Here is a 14,998-nt window from a genome sequence, read left to right as displayed (position 1 = left end):
CAGAACTCAACATGAGGTTAATTTTGTCACCAAGAGAAGTAGATTCCTAAGCAAGCCTGTTCCTCTATCATGGGAACAACTGATTTGGGCCATACTGTCACTTTGTGCTGTATGGTTTGCCTTGAAACCGTGCATCTTGACTCTGGTACTCAGGTTCTGTGGGTCTGGATGGGGTGGGAGAATCCAGAATTTTATCAAGTACCCGGGGATGGTGATCACAAATGTCAGTCTTCAAAGTGAGATACTTGACCTGAAACTGAAAACCTTTTATAAAGCAAAGGACATGGTCAACAAAACAAAAAGACAGCCTACAGAATGGGAAAAGATCTCCACCAATCCCATATCAGACAGAGGTCTGATTGCCAAAATATACAAAGAACTCAAGAAATTGGTCATCAAAAGAACAAATAACCCAATAAAAAAAAAAATGGAGTAAAGACCTAAACAGAGAACTTTCAACAGAGGAATCTAAAATGGCTGAAAGACACTTAAGGAAATGCTCAACATCCTTAGTCATTAGAGAAATGCAAATCAAAACAACTCTGAGATTCCATCTTATACCTATAAGAATGGGCAAGATCAAAAACACTGATGACAACTTATGCTGGAGAGGATGAGGGATAAAAGGAACACTCCTACATTACTGGTGGGAATGTAAGCTGGTACAGCACCTTTGGATGTCAGTGTGGTGATTTCTCAGAAAATTAGGAAACAACCTTCCTCAAGACCCAATAATACCACTTTTGGGTATATATCCAAAGGATGCTCAACCGTGCTCAACTATGTTCAGAGCAGCATTGTTGGTTATCGCCAGAACCTGGAAACAACCTAAATGCCCCTTGACAGAAGAATGGATAAGGAAAATGTGGTACATTTACACAATGGAGTACTACACAGCAGAAAAAAAAACATCTTGAATTTCACAGGCAAATGGATGGAGCTAGAAAACATCATTTTGGGTGAGGTAACCTACACCCAGAAAGACAATTATCACATGTATTCACAGTCGAGAATAAGACTACTATTTAAAGCCAAATTCAAAGCAAGTTTAAATTAAATACTGGTCAGTGTATGTGCTCGGGCCCTCTCTGGCTTTCCAGAAAATGGCCCTGAATCAAGTTTTGCAGCAGTTGAAGTATTTCCCACCAGATCCATTGGGGCAAGCGTACATCCTTAAGTACCTCCAGCCTGCATCCAATCAGGAGCAAATGCACATCCTGGCTCCTTTGCTGCTTGTGAGCCTCCTGCCCACCTGTGATCAAGCACATTCAATGCATATGGGTCAAACAAACTTGTTTCTGGAAGCAAAACTGAAAACTCATGGTTTGTTATCTCCCTCCCATAGGCAATAGCCTCCTGCATTTCAAGAACTGTCTGTCCTTGGGCAAGGGGCTCGCAGGTCAGAGGCATTTTTGCTTCCTGGCTCTCTAAGGCATAGTAATTAAAACTTAAAATTAAACTTTAGCTCTCACAGATGGACTCATAATAGAGCCCTTTCTGGGGGACAAAGGCTGCTTTTTAAACACATATCAGATCTTGGGGACCCCGAGTTTAGGAATTACATAATCCCTGTAAAACAACATCTGGAAAGAGAATAATTTTCAGACAGAAACTGCTGTAGTTTGGCTTTTGAATGAGTCCCAAAGGTCCATGCACTGAAGATTTGATTTCAGTATCCCAGTATGGGAAGACAGTGGAACCTGGGACAGACAGAAAATAGTGGGAGCACCCTTGTGTCTCTGAAGAGTCGTGGGGACACTCAGAAGATTCCTCTTCAAACTCCCTAGCCATAAGGTGAATGGTTTTTGCTTTATTCTGTCTGAGCTATGGCCATTGTGTGCTGTCTGGACGCAAACCCAAGCAATGTAGCCCACCAAGAGCAGACACATTCTCCTTATAAACCAGCTATATCCAGTGTTTCTTATATGGACGAGAGGCTGACAACACAGGGCTTCACTTGTCTGGAAATGGAGAGAGAGATTTCCACACAGAGAAGAGAGCATACATAGGTGTCTGGAGGCACTGACTCTTACATGGGGCTGTTGATAGGTCGTTTTAAAGCTTGGCAAACTTATCATAGAAAAATAAAAACACAAAACAATGTAATTGTGAGAAATATGATGATTCCTGTAGTGACAAAACACTTGAAATAAGTCACAGGTATTCTGAAAATAAAGTACTAAGAAGGGCGAGTGGACATTAAATGTTGTATAGTTAATAATTCTCAACACTTTTTTTTAAAAGAAACACACACACACACACACACACGTAAGCCAAAAGGAAAGACTATGTTTTGCAGTATTTGTTGAAGAGGTTGCCATGGAAAACCTGGCTCTCTAGGCAGGCCTGTCTGATGGGGAATCATCCTATAGCACCCCAGAAACCTTGCCTCTCACTTTCAAACACCAGAAGCATTCCCTCATGAAACCAGACCCAATCTCTTATCACTATGGGTTCTTTACAACCTTCACATGCCAGGGAGAACTTTCTAAGACCTGGCTCGTATGGCTTGGCTTCTTTTTGATTGTGGGTTTTTCCTGCCCGCCCACAGCGGCTGGTACACATTTATTAGATAAACACGAACAGTAAAGCACAGCAAAGTGTTCCAGTGTAGCTGACGATCAAGCCATTTATTTGTTCTAAATCTATTTATTTTGTGCCATTTGTACTTTCCTCGGCTTTAAAATGAAAGGCCAAAGAAGACAGGCCCTCTGCCTCCTATAGGTCCCCACTGTATCAATGGGCACCAGAAAGCTCAGCAGCAGCAATGTTCTCAAAGTGGATTTCCTTCCGGCGCGTTCCCAAAACCTTTCCTGAGGTTTCATGAAGCGAAAATGCTTTTCATGAACACACGAAAGACACCGTTTGCCTTTCTCCCTGTGCTGACGTTTACTTAAGGGGCACCGAAGTCAAGGTGGTGAAGGGCCAGAGTTCCAGCAAAGAATGCCAGAGGAAACCAGAGGGGTCTGGTCCTGTCCTGCGACTATGGTGTTTTCACTGCAGGGGTCGGGGAGCGCGAGGGACGTAAAAGTGAGCTTCCCTTTGTCTTTGATGAAGCAGTAAAAATCAATGGACTAAGTTCTAACCTGTGTGATTAAATGCAAAGTATGGTTAAGCCACTTACGCTTGCTACCGTAGCACAGGAGCTGCTTCAGGAAAAAAAATGCATGTGGTATTATTTCAGCAAGGAGCTAAGCACAAAGTGCATGTGTGTGTGTGTGTGTGTGTGTGTGTGTGTGTATGTGTGTTTGTGTGTGTGTGTGTGTGGGCACGTGAAGTCATTTTCACTTGGAAAAGACACAGTATGCTTTTCAGATTTAGGGATTTTACAGGCTGTTTCATGAATATGAAGGAAATGAGTCTGTCAATTCAAGAACATTGATTGTTGCCACTGGTAAACGTTGAGCTTCCCAGCAAAGACTGGAATCCTAAAATGTGTCTACCATTGTTAACCTGAGGCCTTTCCAGTGTATCAGGATACTTGTAAGATGAATGCAGGCATGCACCAACAAGATGATTTTCGTATTTATCTTAGGATATATGACAGCTTTTGGTATTCTTCATAACCCAGTGAGCCAGTGACTGTAGCATGGTGGTTTGCTCGTGTGTTTAAATGTTGGATTCCCAGCTGGTAGACTGTTTGAGAAGCTTTAGGAGGTGTGGCCTTGTTGGAGGAGGTGTGTCACTGGAAGTGGACTTGGAAGTTTCAAAAACCCGTGAAAGACCCAGTGCTAGCTCTCCGCTTCCAGCCTGTGGATCAGATGTAAACTTTCCTCTGCCACCCCAGTGCTGTGCCTGTCTGCCTGAGGCCACGCTTCCTGCAAAATGGTCATGGACTCACTCTCTAAAAATGTAAGCAAACTCCCCCAGTTCAACACTTTCTTTTCTGTGCTGCCTTGTCATGGTGTCTCTTCACCGCAGTCAGACAACGGTAGGTAGCTAAGACACAGTGTTACCAAAAAAAAAAACAAAAAACAAAAAACAAAACAAAAAAAAAACATGCTATGATGAGACCCGTCATTTAGGAGAGACCCAAGAGTTTCCATGGGGCAGGGTACGAAGGTGAAGGTAACACCATTCCAATTTCACATTGCACCTCACCTTTCAAACACAACCCTTGCTAAGTTTTCACTAGCAGCCAGGAGCAGCCCTTGTGATCTGCAGAGGCTATTAACACGATTCCGTCTACTACTAAAGGTCTGTGTGAGGACAAGATTTCCTCATTTACTTCAACCAAAACAACATATTTCAACAGCTTAAGCATTAAAAACAAACACAAGAACTCAGCTGTCTCCTATCAGGCAGTCATTAAAACCAATGCCATTTTTCTCACTTATTTCTGGAAGACGGTAACTTTCATAAAAAAAAAATAATAATTTATGCCAACATAGTCTCTGTTTTTATTTTCAAATAAAAATTTAAATTATCTCATTTTTAATTTATAACATAATGAATATGTTCCATGCATACAAAAAGGCTTTTTGAAGATTGCAAGAGATTTGAAGAATACCAGATTTCAAGAGAGCTTTGGAGCCAAAAAAAAAAAAAAAAAAGGAAACTGCTGTGTTAGAATACAGAGGATCTGAGAGCTCCCAGGAGTTCCATGTATCTAGGCCTACCAAGTCTTCAGTGGAGGAAGAGGAACGTGATTGGGTGTGAAGGTAGGCAGCATTTCCTCAGCTCCATAACTTTTTTTTTTTTTTTTTTTTTGGTTTTTCAAGACAGGGTTTCTCTGTAGCTTTGGTGCCTGTCCTGGAACTAGCTCTTGTAGACCAGGCTGGCCTCGAACTCACAGGGATCTGCCTGCCTCTGCCTCCTGAGTGCTGGGATTAAAGGCGTGCGCCACCACTGCCAGGCTGCTCCATAACTTTTATACTAATGTTCTAATGTACATCTAAATTACCCCCAGAGACCTTAACCTGACATGTATTCTGACCGTACTCCCAAGTCTCTGATTCAGTACTCTGAGGTAGAATAAAAAAATTCATATCTTTAACATGCTCTCCCAAAATGCTGACACTTCCTGGTCACAGGTCCACAGGGTGAGAGCCCAGGAGTGAGGATCTGCCTTGTGGGAATAAGCGCGAGAAAGGCACATTGACTCTTTGGGGATGACCTACGTGTCTCTAACCACAACTGAGCCAGGTTTCACAGAATGTGGATGCAGGTTTCCCTCAAAGGTGTTCTCACTTGAATCAGCAGCTGTGACCTCCCCCCACCCCATCCATACCCTGTCACTGCTGATGGGCTAAAGTACCATTTTTGACAACTCTTCCTTTTCCCCAGATTCAGCTAGCAGAACATCTCTGAGCCCCTGGGGAAACGCTCTTATACACAGTATTGCGTCAACAGAAACGATACCCACTGAACTGCCCAAAGGCAGTGACGTAGAGGGTGAAGCATGAACCTGTCCATTTCCCTGCCCCAGCCTCCCTGTGGAGTAGTGGTAAGTCATCAGTCCTCCTGCCAGCATTGGGAGGTGTGACAATATTCAAAGCATTACTGCCTGGAGATCGCCAAGCTTTGATGTCCTGAGTTTTTTACTGGAGTATCGATGTATAGGCATGATTGACGGAGTTGCTGGCTACACAGTTGAAAAGGGCCTCCACTCCCTCTCTGCTCCCTGCGCGTTGAGCTTGTATCAGATATCTCAAGGTCACCACTCTTGAAGCAGTACTTTTGTGTGATTTTTGCTTATCCCTTTCTTTCCTTTTATGTCTGGAAGAATTACTTCTCAATCAAACAAAATATGAAAAAGTAATTAAGAAGGTTGTATATGTTCTACATGCTCAAGATACTATTTTTAATTATTAAAAAACCATCCAGCAGGCCAGCAGCACACACAAAATAGTTAATTTTAATTATTATACAAGTGTATATATGTATTAAACCTATCCATATATATTTTATATATATCATATTTTATATCACATTTTAAATTCCAACTTGTGGAATTGAACATACATAATTGTATTTATATTCTGAATTGCATAACTTCAAAGTATAATTTAAGAATAGATGTAAAAACCTGTAAAATTTGGCCCACTAATATTCTAGAACTTTTTTTTTTTTTTTTTTTTTTTTTTTTTGGTTTTTCGAGACAGGGTTTCTCTGTGGCTTTGGAGCCTGTCCTGGAACTAGCTCTCTAGACCAGGCTGGTCTCGAACTCACAGAGATCCGCCCACCTCTGCCTCCCGTGCTGGGATTAAAGGCGTGCGCCACCATCGCCCGGCTATTCTAGAACTTTTAACTGGGGAAAAAAATTGTGTGTTCCCTGGGTTTGCTCAGGTTTGTCACTGCTTGGCCCAGAAGACAGGGTTTATTTTCATACCTTTACCAGGTTTGCTCTTCTGACTGACTGACTAAGAGTTATTCAAGTATGTGTGGTTCAAAGGTATTTTATTTAAATTCTTACCTATTTCTAAACAGCATACACAATTGCATTATATGGGAGTTGTAACTTGGGCGACCAACCCTTTTGCTGGGAACAGTGGCACCCCAGGAAGGGTGGCTTGAATGCTGTCGGCATTAGGAAGTCCACGAGTTAGCTACATTGCTGCCCAACTTCAACTACCCAAATATTTCTAGGTCCTCTATGTTGACTTCTACATGGTCTCTAGCCTCTAAAGGATCCCCCCCCCCTCCGGAAGTACGCATGCTCACGTCTGTGTGTTTCAAAGGAGCACAATGCGTGCTTATCCCGTGCTGCAGCAAGGCTACCCTTCTCCATGTTCTTGTGTTTCACAGTTATCAGACTTCGCTGTCTCCGTAGGAATCACGAACACCACGGCCTCTTGTTTGGTGGCTAGTGCTGCTCACCTAGTGTTGAGAAACCTAAAGCTGTTTGACTAACTTTGTAGCTGATGTACATACGTGCTCACCCTGCTCCCCAACACATGGATGGTCAGCCTTCCACTCCTGAGATGGACCTACGCTGGAGGAGGCAGAACTCTGATGGATCCAGTGCTCCTGTCAGATGGTTCTCTGACATCCCAGAATCAGAATAGACTTGTCTAGGCAATTTAGCCCTGGACCCTCACTTCATTGCCGGGGTCTCCCTCTTCAATAGAAGGCTGCCAAGTATGACGTTTACTCTTCACGGCTTCCCCTCACTAAAACCTATTACTTCTTAAACCTTTATCTTTCGTTCGCTACCTCTCATCTTCCTTGACATTACTGAGTGAAAGCTGTGTGCTGCTTGGGGCAGAAACCCAAGAGGAGCTGGAGCACTGACCTTTAAGCATCTCCTTGGAGTTGCTACCACTGTACTGTATTCATTATTAGCTGACAAGTCAATAAATATATCGAGTATCAGCCTTTTGCCAGAGATCAAGTGTCTAAAATCAATAAATAAGAGAAGTGTGATTTTTCCCCGTTTTTTTTTTAACCTAATCACTTGTGATTGTTAAGATGGATACTAATCTAAAAAATAATGGAAGCTGGTACCATAGTTCAGAGGTCGAGATCTTGCCATGTACATGCAAGGCCCTAAATTCAGTTCTCCATACAGAAAAGAGAAGCAGGATATTAGCAGAGTTCAGCCTGATTGGTGTTGAATGAAACAAGTATTTTCTTATTTGTAAGGGAAAGAAAAGAATATTAAAAAGCCATCTGTACATAAACTACTAATATTAAATGCATGATGCAGATATCAGTTTAGTATCCTTTTGGTCATAGATTCTTTTGCTACATCACTTCCAAAAGTGATAATGGCACTGATTTATTTACCAATCACTTGATACCTCATAGATTAGAATGATAGATCCATACACATATACATACATACATATACAGAATCTCATTTTGACATAACATTGATGCTTGAATATCCCTAGGCTGACCTTTTTACAGCTCTTAAAAATATTACTTTAGTTGTCTGACAATATATATAGCTTTTTAAGCTACACAGAAAAGTTAATCTACTTTCTTTAGAAAGGTCAGGTTGGTGACTTGTTCACTGACTAGTGTTTGGGAACTTTACTGGTAAACAATTTCTAGGGAAAATATGCAGCTTTACAAAAAGTAAAATAGAATAACTTTAAAAAGGACAGCCAGTTGGCTTATTGTCTTTGGAGTGTATTCACAAATAATGTGGTTTATGCTAAATGTTAACTTTCCTTTATAGGATTCTAAAATTTATAAACACATACTGAGTCTTCTGAACTCTCCTCTGGACTCTCCAAACTTGGGATTGTTCCTGGTATCCATAATGATTGGCTCATCTTGAGTTTTGCCTGACCTCAAATCTGCAGCTGCCCATATTTCCAAGGTCCTGTGCTGTGATTCAGTCTGAGCAACTCTAGGTGTGCTAACTGTTGGGACTCAAGTCCACACCAACAACTAATTCTCCCATTGCCAACTAACAGCAAATTTTTAGACCCATCTATGTATAGCAATGTTTTCGATTCATCATCATTAAATGTCTTTAACTAAAAAGATAATTCCTGCTCTGCATAATACTTTTTTGAAGTAAACCTTTGTTAGTGGTGTATACTTCTTGCCCCGGACTTGTTAGTTAATGCAATTTTACTGTAGCAAAATCATTTTCTATGCACCTTAGCTGCTGCCTTTTTTTGCTCACGAGGAAACATTTATAGTGTGATACTTATCTCATGGAGCCCACGAGTCACTCCCAGAACATAGCCTTTGAGAATCCGTGAGAACAGTGTGATGGTTACACTTTTCTTCCCCCTGCCTTCTAGCTGGTTCTTCTCAATCCAGTACAGATTAGAATCTTCCACATTTATGATCAGAACGAGTTTTGCTGCCCAACATCATTAGACTAACTCATCTACATGAACAATCCCCAGTCTCCAAGGGACCAGATTTAGGCACCAAAATCTTGTCAGAAACCACTGTTTTTAAGCTTGTGAATGTATTATTTCAGTAGAACTTTATGCTATTATTTTTCTTTATGTATTTTGTTTCTTTGTTGTCTTTTTTTTTTTTTTTAAGCTAAGACAGCTACTGTTGGGGATCTCCCCTGGAGCTGCCATCTTTCCACCGGCCCAAAGAAAGCCCACCAAACAGCAGCTCCTTCCCCATCCCCCAGATTATTTAAGGTCAGGCCCACAGACTTCCCCTCGTGGTTTTCCCTTGTGGTTTCTCCTCTTCCCCTGGGACCACCCAGGAGTGCTCTGCTCAGACTAAAACCTGGACTTTAACTCAGCATGATCTGACTTATTGTTTCAGTGGAGAAGCTTAACATCCGGGTACAAAAATCTATCCGCTACCATTTTGACAATTTCCTTCTTTAGCTTAAAATGAAAACAAACAAAATTACAAGTGCTCCCTCCCATTCTTTGCGTTCAAAGCCACTTCCATTCCCCCATCCCAGCTGCACAGGGGAACAACTAGAAATACTCTGTACCCAGCCAGGGCGCACTCAGCGTCAGCTGAAGCAGTTGATCAAGTGGCTCAGGTGAGGACCCATAGTTCTTCCTCAACATAGGCGTGGTAGGAGCTTTACAAGGAGCAATAAAGTCATTAGCAGCAACCCTGGGCTCACCTGGGCTCACAATTTCTTTAAGTTCCCCCAAGAGTCTGAAGTATGGCAAAGCACTGGTAAAGGATGGGAGAGTAGTCAAGGAGTTTTGACAAAATTTAAGCCAACAATAGTGACAGTGGCTACAATTGGTCTTGTTACACTTGAATAACAAGAGGCCAATTTGCCAGGTTGTGGTGGTGCTAACCTTTAATCTCTGCGAGGCAGAGGCAGGCAGGTATCTGAGTTCAAGGCCAGCCTGATCTACAAAGCAAATTCTAGGTCAGCCAGGGCTACACAGAGAAACCCTGTCTTGAAAAAACAAACAACAAAACAAACATATACCAGTTTCCAAGTGACCTTCTCTAGAGCTGATAAAAGTAAAATTATAAAGCAGCAACAGCAAAACCCAAATAAGCGGATTGCAGTCCAGCTCTGAGTCTGTACATTTATTATTATGAGCACGCTTTGTTCTTTTGTCAGAGTACGTGGAGTGACTTCAGAAGGTGATGCCAGCAGGTGAGCATGGGCTGCAATCTGCCGCTCAGTTTCTTCCCATTTTGCACTTTGACCCAGCGGATTACTCTACAGTATTCAGCTTGTCAAATGTCGCAGTCAGAATCTGACACTGAAGATGGACTTTTGGAAAATGTAACGGCAGCAATGCAGGTTATGAAGCCATGCCCCCCCTTTTTACACGTTTATTTGAAATAGCCGCGGAAGAAGCGAGCGTTTCTCAGTCTACCCCACTTTTATATTGTTACCTTTTGCCTTTAATTAAAAATATTTCAAATTTGGCTACCTAAAATGTTTCCTCACAGTTGGGAAGCTGTTAAGCTCCCCTAAAGAGGAAATAGCCTCAGGGCAACATTCTGAACACTATAAAAGGCTTTTTCTAATGCTAATTGCATCCCGAGTTCCATTTAATTATGTTTGTTTCTTCATTTGTTTGGTCTCCAGTCTAGGAGAGTCACTAAAGGCAGTCTCCAATAATGCAATGCTCCGTTTTCAAGGAGGTGAATGAAGCCTTTTTCAGGCTTTCTGAAATTAACAACAACTACAAAAAAACGAGAGAGAGAAAGAGAGAGAGAGAGAGAGAGAGAGAGAGAGATGAGGTGGGCAAGGAGATGGCTTAGCTCACTCACGTGATGTATATGGCCACACAGGTACACACACACACACACACACTTAAATAAGATAATATAGTATCTTCTACCATAAGCAGTATAGTCTCTTGGGAATGTTATAAATTTAGACTCAGATGAGATGAATTCATTTTATGAAACACGTTTTTATTTAAATTCTGGAGGGGCCAGCCTTCTTTAGTCTCAACTTGAACAGCGTGCCTTTTCTCACACAACCACAAGTTAAAAAAATATGTTTCTCTTTATAGTTTTGTCCTCCAAAGCCCACAGTAAAGCTTAAGTGTGGTGTTGGGGCTTGAAGTTTCCCCTGCCAAGTAAGTGGTCCATTACCTTTGAACTTTGGCCTTCCACAAAGTCTCAGGATACGGACAAAATCTAGACAGTAGCCTCTAGTCCCATTACAGTCTGAGCTGCTGTGAGCAAAGTTGTTGCTGTCCACACTCCCATCACACTCACGTCCTCTCAGAGCCACCAGATTGTCCATTGAAGCTTTCTTTCAACACTCCGGGTTGTATTTCTTAGCCCGCACCTCTAAACTTTTCCAGATGTCTCCCACAAGCCAGTTCTAAAGGCTTCTGAGCCTCCGTGTCAGGTAACAGCAGCGACCTCACTCTTTGGTATTGCTTTTCTTCGTTAGTCCGTATTTCATGGGTGGGACAAAGACCTCTGAGAAACCATTTAGGGGGAGGGAATATTTTTTTGGATCAGTTTCAGCCCTTGGTTGACTGAACCCATTTCACTGGGCCTGCACTGAGGCAGAGCAGGAAGGTGGTAAGAGAGTGCCAGCTGCTCACTTCATGGTGGCTGAAGAAGGCGGTAGGGAGAGAGCCTGTAGACAGAGACATCTTAGCGGGTCATGCTCGGAGTGAGCTACGTCGTCCAGCTAAGCCTCACATCCCAGGATCTTACCAACACGTGAGCCAGCGGGTGCCAATAGAGTCCAATCTCGGCAGTAGCGGCTTCTTCTCACAGTGGCAGGACAGAAGCGACTGAGGAACGTGACGGACCATTTACATTCTTCACTGAGAATAGTTTCTTAAATATTTCCAAATCATTCTCTTCTGTTGAAAGGCCGCTTCCTGATTCCTAGAGGATCCAGTAGCCAGCCCTTCTGGTTTTCTTCAGTGTGGTCCTAAAATCCAACAGCTTGTCCCTTTGCCACCCTGTACCACGTTTTAGTAGATGGGGACGGCTGGCTTTATATAGACGCCAGGCCTGTAATTACAAGCCTTAGTCGGAGGGCCTTGACTCAGATCGACTCTGGAGCTTGTATTTTCCCTGCCTGACTTTCCGTACTGCGTTTTGATTTTGTTCTGGCTGGTGGAGAGAGGGCATTCTCATGGCATAAAGAGTCATGTATTCTGTGGTTTTGGAGCTGGGAAGAATTCCCACATTGGCGGCTACACGGCAGGCACTGCGTTATTCTCCCTGAGCCACTGGCCACAGACATTCAAGGACACAACGGTCTAATTATTTTATTCCTGAGAGAGCTACAAAAGGTAGCTTCTGTGAAGAACTTTAATACAGTCATTCTAATTTGAACAGATGATTTTTATTCTACTTATGAAAAATAAGCTTTCAGGGTTCCGTCAGTTACAGTGGTCAGGAAGAAATGTTTGAAATTCCCTGAAGATGTGAATACTTGGAGGGTTCCCTTATTCTGTCTCACTTGAGACTTTGAACTCCTTCCATGAGCCATTTCTTTAATGTTGTGGTTTGTTGGTGCTGGCTTAATTTTCCAACCATGAGATTTGTGTTTAAAGAAAAAAAAATATTTGCTAGACAGTCACTTCACAAGCTTCATTTTAAAAGACACATTCAACTATAACATAATTTCTATTAGCAGCTACTAAAATGTATGTTTGCTTCCATTGTTTATATCTGAAATGCATGCAGAATAAATCGGGGGAGTGCTTTGCAAGTATAAAAGCTATTCCAAACCCAAACAATAAAACCTCGCGTTTTATAATGGAAACAGCGCCCCCTCGTGGACAAGGCTGCATAATGCTTACCAAATAGTGGTTTTCATAAAATTTCACCGAGGTTTTGAAATTGATAACGCAATTAGTTTCAAGTGGAAGTAGTTAGTTGGAAGGCTACTTTGATGTTATTTAAACACCGGCTCTATAACTCACAGCTCTGGTCACTCCATAAATAACAACCACCACCACCCGCTTCCTTTTCTGACCTCCCAGGCTTTCTTTCCATCTACGTATTCTAGATATATCATGATAAATGGATTGGTTATACAGCCCACGGCATGTGGTCTCTCTCTTCCTTCTCTTATCACGATGTCTTGAGGCCCACATAGTCTTAGTATTTATCAGTACTCCGCTCTTGTCAAGATCTGAGCAATAGCCCCTGTGCTGATATGCTCAGACTCATCTACCCACAGATGGGCATTTTGGTTTGTTTCCATTTTTTTCTGTCTTAAACAGTTTTTTTTTCTTTGTATATCCTTTCTGTCATGACATATGTGTGCCCTTTTCTCTTAGGAGTGTGGCTGGAGAGAGATTCTCTGGGCCATATGCTAATTATGGGGTTAAATCATTGGGGGAATTGAACAGAAAATACAACTAAGAAGCAGGAGAAAGTAATTTTCTATGGTGTGAGAAGTTTTCCTGAAGGACGGATTTTAATTTGGAAGAAGAATGGCAATCCTCACTAGGCCTTTCTTCCTTTAAACCAAATCTATCTTTCTCTGGACAAGCTTCTAGAACAGGACATAGACTACTATCTCTCCCAGTATGCTAACACTGTTTCCAGTAGGAGATTGATCGAATTGGAAACATGGATACATTCTTATTTATGCCTACTGCAATAGGCCTTGGCAGGTTTCCCATTGCCTTTCACTTTCTCAATAAGCTTCTCTCATTTGCCTGAAGCCTCTGTATTGTATGAAGACTATGAGGCTTTCTGTTCCAAGGAACAAAAACCAGTTACCCTAGAAAACGAAAAAAACGATCTCGACTTCATATTTGGAATATGTAAGTCCATAGTCACATTTGTGTTTTGTGTGTGAAGATCCAAATTTCAGAGAACTTAACAAATACAGACCCCACTTGAGGAAGATTATGTAAAGGAGTTCCCCACCGTGTAGAAAAGGCCATTTCTGTGGCTGTCCAGTGAGTAACTACCAGTATCACTCAGCTACAAACCCTGCAACCAGCAACGATGATCAGCCCGCAACACATACTTAATGCAACTGTGGCACAAATGTTATAGGGGTAACCAACCTCTTTTAAGAAAATAATATAGGTGCTGAAGAGATGGCTTAGCGGTTAAGAGCACTGACTGGCTTCCCAGAGGTTCTGAGTTCAATCCCCAGCAACTACATGGTGGCAAAGAACCATCTGTAATGAGATCTGGCGCCCTCTTCTGGCGTGCAAGCATACATGCAGACAGAACACTATATATCAAATAAATAAATAAGATCTTAAAAAAATAAAGAAAACAATAATATGGATCAGTGAGATTCAGAGAAATGGTAGCAGAACTCAGTGTTCATTCAGGATGGGAGCCTCTGAGAACATTTGGGACTGTAAGATCCACTAAAGGATGTGTATGCGTGTCTACTAAAAACAACAACATCAACAAACACCTAACAGCAAGTTCAAGGGTGAATTACGTATGAACACCTTCCCACATTATGGTCAGAAGGAAAACACACCAAAACACACTCAATTCTTCTCTGGAACTGTCCTGGATGGTTATCCAGAGAAATAAAAAGGGGAAATGAAACTGGTGTGAGATGGGTTGAGGAGAGCAAAGACCCATGAATTAGGAGTCTAAACAGGGAATAAAACCCCTAGCCTAAAGATGGTTTTTAGTACGCTCGCAAAATAATGACTCCTTAGAGAAGCTAATCAAGAGGAAGACTGACAGATTTTTTTAAAATCAGAAATGAATAAACAAATTTATTCACTCAAATGAGCAAATTCTTGCAAAATTACAACTCATTAAAATAAAGAGCTTAAGCCAATATTTGTTAAAGAACTTGGACTCGATATGTCTAGTTAAAAATGTTCACAGTGTTCAGATTCCACATTATCTTACACTACCAATTCACGGGAGGAATAAACCTGTGGAAATTAACTCAGGGATGAATATTTTGTAAAATTCTCAGTTATAGCACTGAAAATGAAGGAAAGGACATTAAGACGTGAGAGAAAGATTTAGAAGATTTTAATACCTAGCACCCAGGAGCTCCAGGTGGAAGTAAAATAGAGGCTGTGAAGTGGTAAGTGCTAACAGGTGATAATCTTCCTGACAAGTTCTGAACTAGAAAGACTAATAGATTTGTGGACTCTGAATTGTGGTAGAATGAATTCCAAGGCCAATTTAGTAAAATGTCCTTAGACTCCAAAAA

Source organism: Microtus oregoni, unplaced genomic scaffold (genome assembly GCF_018167655.1).
Source record: "Microtus oregoni isolate MIOR12 unplaced genomic scaffold, Mior012 000037F_ref0000500, whole genome shotgun sequence".
NCBI classification, from domain to species: domain Eukaryota; kingdom Metazoa; phylum Chordata; class Mammalia; order Rodentia; family Cricetidae; genus Microtus; species Microtus oregoni.
The sequence above is the reverse complement of the archived record's forward strand: the minus strand, read 5'-3'. Positions refer to the sequence as shown.